This window comes from Dicentrarchus labrax, unplaced genomic scaffold, assembly GCF_905237075.1.
Source record: "Dicentrarchus labrax unplaced genomic scaffold, dlabrax2021, whole genome shotgun sequence".
Taxonomy (NCBI): Eukaryota; Metazoa; Chordata; class Actinopteri; family Moronidae; genus Dicentrarchus; species Dicentrarchus labrax.
In genome coordinates this window covers 27,422,295-27,434,196 of record NW_026136702.1, presented here as the reverse complement: position 1 = coordinate 27,434,196, position 11,902 = coordinate 27,422,295, and positions in this window count along the sequence as shown.

Below are 11,902 nucleotides of genomic sequence, written 5' to 3'. Positions count from 1 at the left end.
TCCTGATTGGCTTCCTAAGTGTTACACGCCTCCTGATTGGCTGGCTGAGTGTGACATGCCTCCTTATTGGCTGGCTGAGTGATAAATGCCTCCTGATTGGCTGCCTGAGTGTTACACGCCCCCTGATTGGCTGTCTGAGTGTTAAACGCCTCCTGATTGGCTGGCTGAGTGTGACACGCCTCCTTATTGGCTGGCTGAGTGTTACAGGCATCCTGATTGGCTGGCTGAGTGTTACACGGCTCCTGATTGGCTGGCTGAGTGTGACACGCCTCCTTATTGGCTGTCTGAGTGTTACAGGCATCCTGATTGGCTAGCTGAGTGTTATACGCCCCCTGATTAGCTGGCTGAGTGTGACACGCCTCCTTATTGGCTAGCTGAGTGTTATACGCCCCCTGATTAGCTGGCTGAGTGTGACACGCCTCCTTATTGGCTGGCTTAGTGTTACACGCCTCCAGATTGGCTAGCAGAGTGTTACACGCCTCCTGATTGGCTGGCTGAGTGTTACATGCCCCCTGATTAGCTGGCTGATTGTGACACGACTCCTGATTGGCTGGCTGAGTGTTACACGCCTCCAGATTGGCTAGCAGAGTGTTACACACCTCCTGATTGGCTGGCTGAGTGTTACACGCCCCCTGATTAGCTGGCTGAGTTTAACACGCCTCCTGATTGGCTAGCAGACTGTTACACGCCTCATGATTGGCTGGCTGAGTGTTACACGCCCCCTGATTGGCTGGCTGAATGTCAAAGGTCTCATGATTGTCTGGCTGAGTGTTACACACCCCCTGATTGGCTACCTGAGTGATAAATGCCTCCTGATTGGCTGGCTGAGTGTTACACGCCTTCTGATTGGCTGGCTGTGTGTTACAAGCCTCCTGATTGGCTGGCTGAGTGTGACATGCCTCCTTATTGGCTGGCTGAGTGTAACATGCCTCCTAATTGGCTGGCTGAGTGTTACACGCCTTCTGACTGGCTGACTGAGTGTTACACGCCCCCTGATTGGCTTTCTGAGTGTGATAGGCCTCCTTATTGGCTCGCTGAGTGTTACATGCCTCCTGATTGGCTGGCTGAGTGTTAAACGCCTAATGATTGGCTGGCTGAATGTCAAAGGCCTCATAATTTGCTTCCTGAGTGTGACACGCCTCCTGATTGGCTGGCTGAGTGTTACACACCTCCAGATTGGCTGGCTGAGTGTTACACGCCCCCTGATTAGCTGGCTGAGTTTTACACGCCTCCTGATTGGCTAGCAGAGTGTTGCACGCTTCCTGATTGGCTGGCTGAGTGTTACACGCCTCCTGATTGGCTGGCAGAGTGTTACAAGCCTTCTGATTGGCTGGCTGTGTGTTACAAGCCTCCTGATTGGCTTCCTAAGTGTTACAGGCCTCCTGATTGGCTGGCTGAGTGTGACATGCCTCCTTATTTGCTGGCTGAGTGTTACATGCCTCCTGATTTGCTGGCTGAGTGTTACACGCCTTCTGATTGGCTGGCTGAGTGTTACACGTCCCCTGATTGGCTTTCTGAGTGTGATAGGCCTCCTTATTGGCTCGCTGAGTGTTACATGCCTCCTGATTGGCTGGCTGAGTGTTAAACGCCTAATGATTGGCTGGCTGAATGTCAAAGGCCTCATAATTTGCTTCCTGAGTGTGACACGCCTCCTGATTGGCTGGCTGAGTGTTACACGCCTCCAGATTGGCTGGCTGAGTGTTACACGCCCCCTGATTAGCTGGCTGAGTTTTACACGCCTCATAATTTGCTTCTTGAGTGTGACATGCCTCCTTATTTGCTGGCTGAGTGATAAATGCCTCCTGATTGGCTGCCTGAGTGTTACATGCCCCCTGATTGGCTGTCTGAGTGTTAAACGCCTCCTGATTGGTTGGCTGAGTGTGACACGCCTCCTGATTGGCTGGCTGAGTGTTACACGCCCCCTGATTGGCTGGCTGAATGTCAAAGGTCTCATGATTGTCTGGCTGAGTGTTACACACCCCCTGATTGGCTGCCTGAGTGATAAATGCCTTCTGATTGGCTGGCTGAGTGTTACACGCCTTCTGATTGGCTGGCTGTGTGTTACAAGCCTCCTGATTGGCTTCCTAAGTGTTACACGCCTCCTGATTGGCTGGCTGAGTGTGAAATGCCTCCTTATTGGCTGGCTGAGTGATAAATGCCTCCTGATTGGCTGCCTGAGTGTTACACGCCCCCTGATTTGCTGTCTGAGTGTTAAACGCCTCCTGATTGGCTGGCTGAGTGTGACACGCCTCCTTATTGGCTGGCTGAGTGTTACAGGCATCCTGATTGGCTGGCTGAGTGTTACACGGCTCCTGATTGGCTGGCTGAGTGTGACACGCCTCCTTATTGGCTGTCTGAGTGTTACAGGCATCCTGATTGGCTAGCTGAGTGTTATACGCCCCCTGATTAGCTGGCTGAGTGTGACACGCCTCCTTATTGGCTAGCTGAGTGTTATACGCCCCCTGATTAGCTGGCTAAGTGTGACACGCCTCCTTATTTGCTGGCTTAGTGTTACACGCCTCCAGATTGGCTAGCAGAGTGTTACACGCCTCCTGATTGGCTGGCTGAGTGTTACACGCCCCCTGATTAGCTGGCTGATTGTGACACGACTCCTGATTGGCTGGCTGAGTGTTACACGCCTCCAGATTGGCTAGCAGAGTGTTACACGCCTCCTGATTGGCTGGCTGAGTGTTACACGCCCCCTGATTAGCTGGCTGAGTTTAACACGCCTCCTGATTGGCTAGCAGACTGTTACACGCCTCCTGATTGGCTGGCTGAGTGTTACACACCCCCTGATTGGCTGTCTGAGTGTTAAACGCCCCCTGATTGGCTGCCTGAGTGTTACAGGCCTCCTGATTGGCTAGCTGAGTGTTACATGCCTCCTAATTTGCTTCCTGAGTGTGACACGCCTCCTGATTTGCTGGCTGAGTGTGACATGTCTCCTTATTGGCTGGCTGAGTGTTACATGCCTCCTGATTGGCTGGCTGAGTGTTACACGCCTTCTGACTGGCTGGCTGAGTGTTACATGCCTCCTGATAAGCTTTCTGCGTGTGATAGGCCTCCTTATTGGCTCGCTGAGTGTTACACGCCTCCTGATTGGCTGGCTGAGTGTTAAACGCCTAATGATTGGCTGGCTGAATGTCAAAGGCTTCATAATTTGCTTCCTGAGTGTGACACGCCTCCTGATTGGCTGGCTGAGTGTTACACGCCTCCAGATTGGCTGGCCGAGTGTTACACGCCCCCTGATTAGCTGGCTGAGTTTTACACGCCTCCTGATTGGCTAGCAGAGTGTTGCACGCCTCCTGATTGGCTGACAGAGTGTTACAAGCCTTCTGATTGGCTGGCTGTGTGTTACAAGCCTCCTGATTGGCTTCCTAAGTGTTACAGGCCTCCTGATTGGCTGGCTGAGTGTGACATGCCTCCTTATTTGCTGGCTGAGTGTTACATGCCTCCTGATTTGCTGGCTGAGTGTTACACGCCTTCTGATTGGCTGGCTGAGTGTTACACGCCCCCTGATTGGCTTTCTGAGTGTGATAGGCCTCCTTATTGGCTCGCTGAGTGTTACATGCCTCCTGATTGGCTGGCTGAGTGTTAAACGCCTCTTGATTGGCAGGCTGAATGTCAAAGGCCTCATGATTGGCTGCCTGAGTGTTAGACACCTCCTGATTGGCTGGCTGAGTGTGACCCGCCAGTTAAAGCAAATAGCTAGGAAATCTGAAAGGAAATGGCGCTCTTCCAAATTATCAGAATATCGCTCAAATTGGCAAGATGATCTTAAGATTTATAGAAAGGCCCTCCGTAATGCCAGAGGAGCCTATTACTCAGCACTAATAGAAGAAAATAAGAACAACCCTAGGTTCCTCTTCAGCACTGTAGCCAGGCTGACAGAGAGTCACAGCTCTATCGAGCCACATATCCCCATAAACTTAAGTAGCAATGACTTCATGAGCTTCTTCTATAATAAAATTATTACTATTAGAGAAAAAATTAATCACCAACTGCCATCAACGGTTATCAGTGGCTCTCCAAGTTCAGGGACTTCTGTCAATGTAAACTTAGATGTATATTTAGACTGTTTTTCTGCTATCGATCTTCATCAGTTAACTTCAATAATTTCTTCATCGAAGCCATCAACCTGTCTGTTAGACCCGATCCCAACTAGGCTGCTTAAAGAAGTTGTTCCCTTAATTGGCACTTCTTTACTGGATATGATTAATCTTTCTTTATTATCAGGATATGTACCACAGTCCTTTAAAGTAGCTGTAATTAAACCCCTTCTTAAAAAGTCTACTCTTGACCCAGGGGTTTTAGCCAACTATAGACCGATTTCTAACCTCCCGTTCCTCTCTAAGATTCTGGAGAAAGTAGTCGCCAAAGAGTTGTGTGACTTTCTACATAACAATAGTTTATTTGAGGATTTTCAGTCAGGATTTAGAGTTCATCATAGCACAGAGACAGCTCTGGTTAAAGTTAATAATGACCTTCTGACTGCTTCTGACAATGGACTTGTCTCTGTACTTGTATTATTAGATCTTAGTGCTGCATTTGACACCATTGACCATGATATTCTTTTACAGAGACTTGAGCATCAAATTGGCATTAAAGGAACTGCCCTAACCTGGTTTAAGTCATACTTATCAGATCGTTCTCAGTTTGTACATGTTAACGATGAATCCTCCATAAATACTAAAGTTAGTCATGGAGTTCCACAAGGTTCTGTACTTGGACCAATACTATTTACTTTATATATGCTCCCTTTAGGCAACATTATTAGGAATCACTCCATTAACTTTCACTGTTATGCAGATGATACGCAGTTATATCTATCAATCAAACCCAATGAAATTAATCAATTATCTAAATTACAAACATGTCTTAAGGACATAAAATCCTGGATGACCTGCAATTTTCTGATGTTAAACTCAGAAAAAACCGAAATTCTTGTTCTTGGCCCCAAAAACCTTAGAGACTCATTGTCTAAAGATATAGTCACTCTAGATGGCATTAACTTGGCCTCTAGCACCACTGTCAGGAATCTTGGAGTTATCTTTGATCAGGATTTGTCATTTAACTCCCACATAAAGCAGACCTCTAGGACTGCCTTCTTTCATTTACGTAATATTAGAAAAATTAGACACATCCTATCACAGACAGATGCAGAAAAACTAATCCATGCATTTGTTACTTCAAGGCTGGATTACTGCAACTCTTTATTATCAGGTTGCCCCAATAAGTCCATTAAAACGCTCCAATTAATTCAGAACGCTGCAGCACGAGTACTGACAGGAACTAGAAAAAGAGATCACATCTCTCCTGTACTAGCTACTCTGCATTGGCTCCCTATAAAATGTAGAATTGAATTTAAAATACTCCTCCTCACCTATAAAGCTCTTCATGGTCAGGCCCCTTCATATCTTAAAGAGCTCATAGTACCCTATTATCCCACTAGAACACTACGTTCTCTGAATGCTGGGCTACTTGTGGTTCCTATAGTCTCTAAAAGTAGAACAGGAGCCAGAGCCTTCAGTTACCAAGCTCCTCTCCTGTGGAACCAGCTTCCAGTTGTGGTTCGGGGAGGCAGACACCCTCACCACATTCAAGAGTAGGCTTAAGACATTCCTCTTTGATAAAGCTTATAGTTAGGGCTGGATCAGGTGAGTCCTGAACCATCCCTTAGTTATGCTGCTATAGGCCTAGACTGTCGGGGGATTTCCCATGGTGCACTGAGCTACTCTCTTCCTCTCTCTTTCTGCACTCATTCATGTCCCTTTAATGCATGTTACTAACTCCACTTCTTCCCCGGAGTTCTTGTGCTTTCTCGTCTCGCAGGTTCTCATGGATCCTGGTGGAGCCTCCTGCCATGGTCCTGCTTGACTGCCATTGCCAATACTGTTGTTGCTGTGCACCTGTCTGTCTGTCGCTCTCTCTCTCTCTCTCTCTCTCTCTCTCTCTCTCTCTCTCTCTCTCTCTCTCACCCCAACTGGTCGAGACAGACGACCACCCACCTAGAGCCGGAGGATCTGTCCTAGGTTTCTGCCTTTTAACAGGCAGTTTTTCCTTGCCCTTGTCGCCAAGTGCTTGCTCATGGTGGTACTGTTGGGTCTCTGTAATTAATGTTAAAGAGTTCGGTCTAGACCTGCTCTATTTGAAAAGTGTCCTGAGATAACTTCTGTTATGAATTGGCGCTATACAAATAAAATTGAATTGAATTGAATTGAATTGAATTATTGGCTGGCAGAGTGTTACAGGCGTCCTGATTGGCTGGCTGAGTGTGACATGCCTCCTGATTGGCTGGCTGAGTGTTACAAGCCTCCTGATCTGCTAGCTGAGTGTTACACGCCTCCTGATTGGTAGCTGAGTGTGACACGCCTCCTTTTTGGCTGCCCGAGTGTTACACGCCTCCTGATTGGCTAGCTGAGTGTTACATGCCTCCTAATTTGCTTCCTGAGTGTTACACGCCTCCAGATTGGCTGGCTGAGTGTTACACGCCCCCTGATTAGCTGGCTGAGTTTTACACGCCTCATAATTTGCTTCCTGAGTGTGACATGCCTCCTTATTGGCTGGCTGAGTGATAAATGCCTCCTGATTGGCTGCCTGAGTGTTACACGCCCCCTGATTGGCTGTCTGAGTGATAAACGCCTCCTGATTGGCTGGCTGAGTGTGACACGCCTCCTGATTGGCTGGCTGAGTGTTACACGCCCCCTGATTGGCTGGCTGAATGTCAAAGGTCTCATGATTGTCATGCTGAGTGTTACACACCCCCTGATTGGCTGCCTGAGTGATAAATGCCTCCTGATTGGCTGGCTGAGTGTTACACGCCTTCTGATTGGCTGGCTGTGTGTTACAAGCCTCCTGATTGGCTTCCTAAGTGTTACACGCCTCCTGATTGGCTGGCCGAGTGTGACATGCCTCCTTATTGGCTGGCTGAGTGATAAATGCCTCCTGATTGGCTGCCTGAGTGTTACACGCCCCCTGATTGGCTGTCTGAGTGTTAAACGCCTCCTGATTGGCTGGCTGAGTGTGACACGCCTCCTTATTGGCTGGCTGAGTGTTACAGGCATCCTGATTGGCTGGCTGAGTGTTACACGGCTCCTGATTGGCTGGCTGAGTGTGACACGCCTCCTTATTGGCTGTCTGAGTGTTACAGGCATCCTGATTGGCTAGCTGAGTGTTATACGACCCCTGATTAGCTGGCTGAGTGTGACACGCCTCCTTATTGGCTAGCTGAGTGTTATACGCCCCCTGATTAGCTGGCTAAGTGTGACACGCCTCCTTATTGGCTGGCTTAGTGTTACACGCCTCCAGATTGGCTAGCAGAGTGTTACACGCCTCCTGATTGGCTGGCTGAGTGTTACACGCCCCCTGATTAGCTGGCTGATTGTGACACGACTCCTGATTGGCTGGCTGAGTGTTACACGCCTCCAGATTGGCTAGCAGAGTGTTACACGCCTCCTGATTGGCTGGCTGAGTGTTACACGCCCCCTGATTAGCTGGCTGAGTTTAACACGCCTCCTGATTGGCTAGCAGACTGTTACACGCCTCCTGATTGGCTGGCTGAGTGTTACACGCCCCCTGATTGGCTGGCTGAATGTCAAAGGTCTCATGATTGTCTGGCTGAGTGTTACACACCCCCTGATTGGCTGTCTGAGTGTTAAACGCCCCCTGATTGGCTGCCTGAGTGTTGCAGGCCTCCTGATTGGCTAGCTGAGTGTTACATGCCTCCTAATTTGCTTCCTGAGTGTGACACGCCTCCTGATTGGCTGGCTGAGTGTGACATGCCTCCTTATTGGCTGGCTGAGTGTTACATGCCTCCTGATTGGCTGGCTGAGTGTTACACGCCTTCTGACTGGCTGGCTGAGTGTTACATGCCCCCTGATAAGCTTTCTGCGTGTGATAGGCCTCCTTATTGGCTCGCTGAGTGTTACAAGCCTCCTGATTGGCTGGCTGAGTGTGACATGCCTCCTTATTGGCTGGCTGAGTGTTACACGCCTTCTGACTGGCTGGCTGAGTGTTACACGCCTCCTGATTGGCTGGCTGAGTGTTAAACGCCTAATGATTGGCTGGCTGAATGTCAAAGGCCTCATAATTTGCTTCCTGAGTGTGACACGCCTCCTGATTGGCTGGCTGAGTGTTACACGCCTCCAGATTGGCTGGCTGAGTGTTACACGCCCCCTGATTAGCTGGCTGAGTTTTACACGCCTCCTGATTGGCTAGCAGAGTGTTGCACGCTTCCTGATTGGCTGGCTGAGTGTTACACGCCTCCTGATTGGCTGGCAGAGTGTTACAAGCCTTCTGATTGGCTGGCTGTGTGTTACAAGCTCCTGATTGGCTTCCTAAGTGTTACAGGCCTCCTGATTGGCTGGCTGAGTGTGACATGCCTCCTTATTTGCTGGCTGAGTGTTACACGCCTTCTGATTGGCTGGCTGAGTGTTACACGCCCCCTGATTGGCTTTCTGAGTGTGATAGGCCTCCTTATTGGCTCGCTGAGTGTTACATGCCTCCTGATTGGCTGGCTGAGTGTTAAACGCCTCTTGATTGGCTGGCTGAATGTCAAAGGCCTCATGATTGGCTGCCTGAGTGTTAGACACCTCCTGATTGGCTGGCTGAGTGTGACACGCCTCCTTATTGGCTGGCAGAGTGTTACAGGCGTCCTGATTGGCTGGCTGAGTGTGACATGCCTCCTGATTGGCTGGCTGAGTGTTATAAGCCTCCTGATTGGCTAGCTGAGTGTTACACGCCTCCTGATTGGTAGCTGAGTGTGACACGCCTCCTTTTTGGCTGCCCGAGATTTACACGCCTCCTGATTGGCTAGCTGAGTGTTACATGCCTCCTAATTTGCTTCCTGAGTGTGACACGCCTCCTGATTGGCTGGCTGAGTGTTACACGCCTCCAGATTGGCTGGCTGAGTGTTACACGCCCCCTGATTAGCTGGCTGAGTTTTACACGCCTCCTGATTGGCTAGCAGAGTGTTGCACGCCTCCTGATTGGCTGGCTGAGTGTTACACGCCTCCTGATTGGCTGGCAGAGTGTTACAAGCCTTCTGATTGGCTGGCTGTGTGTTACAAGCCTCCTGATTGGCTTCCTAAGTGTTACAGGCCTCCTGATTGGCTGGCTGAGTGTGACATGCCTCCTTATTTGCTGGCTGAGTGTTACACGCCCCCTGATTAGCTGGCTGATTGTGACACGACTCCTGATTGGCTGGCTGAGTGTTACACGCCTCCAGATTGGCTAGCAGAGTGTTACACGCCTCCTGATTGGCTGGCTGAGTGTTACACGCCCCCTGATTAGCTGGCTGAGTTTAACACGCCTCCTGATTGGCTAGCAGACTGTTACGCGCCTCCTGATTGGCTGGCTGAGTGTTACACGCCCCCTGATTGGCTGGCTGAATGTCAAAGGTCTCATGATTGTCTGGCTGAGTGTTACACACCCCCTGATTGGCTGCCTGAGTGATAAATGCCTCCTGATTGGCTGGCTGAGTGTTACACGCCTTCTGATTGGCTGGCTGTCTGTTACAAGCCTCCTGATTGGCTTCCTAAGTGTTACACGCCTCCTGATTGGCTGGCTGAGTGTGACATGCCTCCTTATTGGCTGGCTGAGTGATAAATGCCTCCTGATTGGCTGCCTGAGTGTTACACGCCCCCTGATTGGCTGTCTGAGTGTTAAACGCCTCCTGATTGGCTGGCTGAGTGTGACACGCCTCCTTATTGGCTGGTTGAGTGTTACAGGCATCCTGATTGGCTGGCTGAGTGTTACACGGCTCCTGATTGGCTGGCTGAGTGTGACACGCCTCCTTATTGGCTGTCTGAGTGTTACAGGCATCCTGATTGGCTAGCTGAGTGTTATACGCCCCCTGATTAGCTGGCTGAGTATGACACGCCTCCTTATTGGCTAGCTGAGTGTTATACGCCCCCTGATTAGCTGGCTGAGTGTGACACGCCTCCTTATTGGCTGGCTTAGTGTTACACGCCTCCAGATTGGCTAGCAGAGTGTTACACGCCTCCTGATTGGCTGGCTGAGTGTTACACGCCCCTTGATTAGCTGGCTGAGTGTGACACGATTCCTGATTGGCTGGCTGAGTGTTACACGCCTCCAGATTGGCTAGCAGAGTGTTACACGCCTCCTGATTGGCTGGCTGAGTGTTACACGCCCCCTGATTAGCTGGCTGAGTTTAACACGCCTCCTGATTGGCTAGCAGACTGTTACACGCCTCCTGATTGGCTGGCTGAGTGTTACACGCCCCCTGATTGGCTGGCTGAATGTCAAAGGTCTCATGATTGTCTGGCTGAGTGTTACACACCTCCTAATTGGCTGTCTGAGTGTTAAACGCCCCCTGATTGGCTGCCTGAGTGTTACAGGCCTCCTGATTGGCTAGCTGAGTGTTACATGCCTCCTAATTTGCTTCCTGAGTGTGACACGCCTCCTGATTGGCTGGCTGAGTGTGACATGCCTCCTTATTGGCTGGCTGAGTGTTACATGCCTCCTGATTGGCTGGCTGAGTGTTACACGCCTTCTGACTGGCTGGCTGAGTGTTACATGCCCCTTGATAAGCTTTCTGCGTGTGATAGGCCTCCTTATTGGCTCGCTGAGTGTTACACGCCTCCTGATTGGCTGGCTGAGTGTTAAACGCCTAATGATTGGCTGGCTGAATGTCAAAGGACTCATAATTTGCTTCCTGAGTGTGACACGCCTCCTGATTGGCTGGCTGAGTGTTACACGCCTCCAGTTTGGCTGGCTGAGTGTTACACGCCCCCTGATTAGCTGGCTGAGTGTTACACGCCTCCTGATTGGCTAGCAGAGTGTTGCACGCTTCCTGATTGGCTGGCTGAGTGTTACACGCCTCCTGATTGGCTGGCAGAGTGTTACAAGCCTTCTGATTGGCTGGCTGTGTGTTACAAGCCTCCTGATTGGCTTCGTAAGTGTTACAGGCGTCCTGATTGGCTGGCTGAGTGTGACATGCCTCCTTATTAGCTGGCTGAGTGTTACACGCCTTCTGATTGACTGGCTGAGTGTTACACGCCCCCTGATTGGCTTTCTGAGTGTGATAGGCCTCCTTATTGGCTCGCTGAGTGTTACATGCCTCCTGATTGGCTGGCTGAGTGTTAAACGCCTCTTGATTGACTGGCTGAATGTCAAAGGCCTCATGATTGGCTGCCTGAGTGTTAGACACCTCTTGATTGGCTGGCTGAGTGTGACACGCCTCCTTATTGGCTGGCAGAGTGTTACAGGCGTCCTGATTGGCTGGCTGAGTGTGACATGCCTCCTGATTGGCTGGCTGAGTGTTACAAGCCTCCTGATTGGCTAGCTGAGTGTTACACGCCTCCTGATTGGTAGCTGAGTGTGACACGCCTCCTTTTTGGCTGCCCGAGTGTTACACGCCTCCTGATTGGCTAGCTGAGTGTTACATGCCTCCTAATTTGCTTCCTGAGTGTGACACGCCTCCTGATTGGCTGGCTGAGTGTTACACGCCTCCTGATTGGCTGGCTGAGTGTTACACGCCTCCTGATTGGCTGGCTGAGGGTTACACGCCTCCTGATTGGCTGGCAGAGTGTTACAAGCCTTCTGATTGGCTGGCTGAGTGTTACACTCCTTCTGATTGGCTGGCTGAGTGTTACACGCCCCCTGATTGGCTTTCTGAGTTTGATAGGCCTCCTTATTTGCTCGCTGAGTGTTACATGCCTCCTGATTGGCTGGCTGAATGTCAAAGGTCTCATGATTGGCTGGCTGAGTGTTACACACCCCCTGATTGGCTGTCTGAGTGTTAAACGCCCCGTGATTGGCTGCCTGAGTGTTACACGGCTCCTGATTGGCTGGCTGAGTTCGACACGCCTCCTTATTGGCTGTCTGAGTGGTACAGGCCTCCTGATTGGCTAGCTGAGTGTTACATGCCTTCTAATTTGCTTCC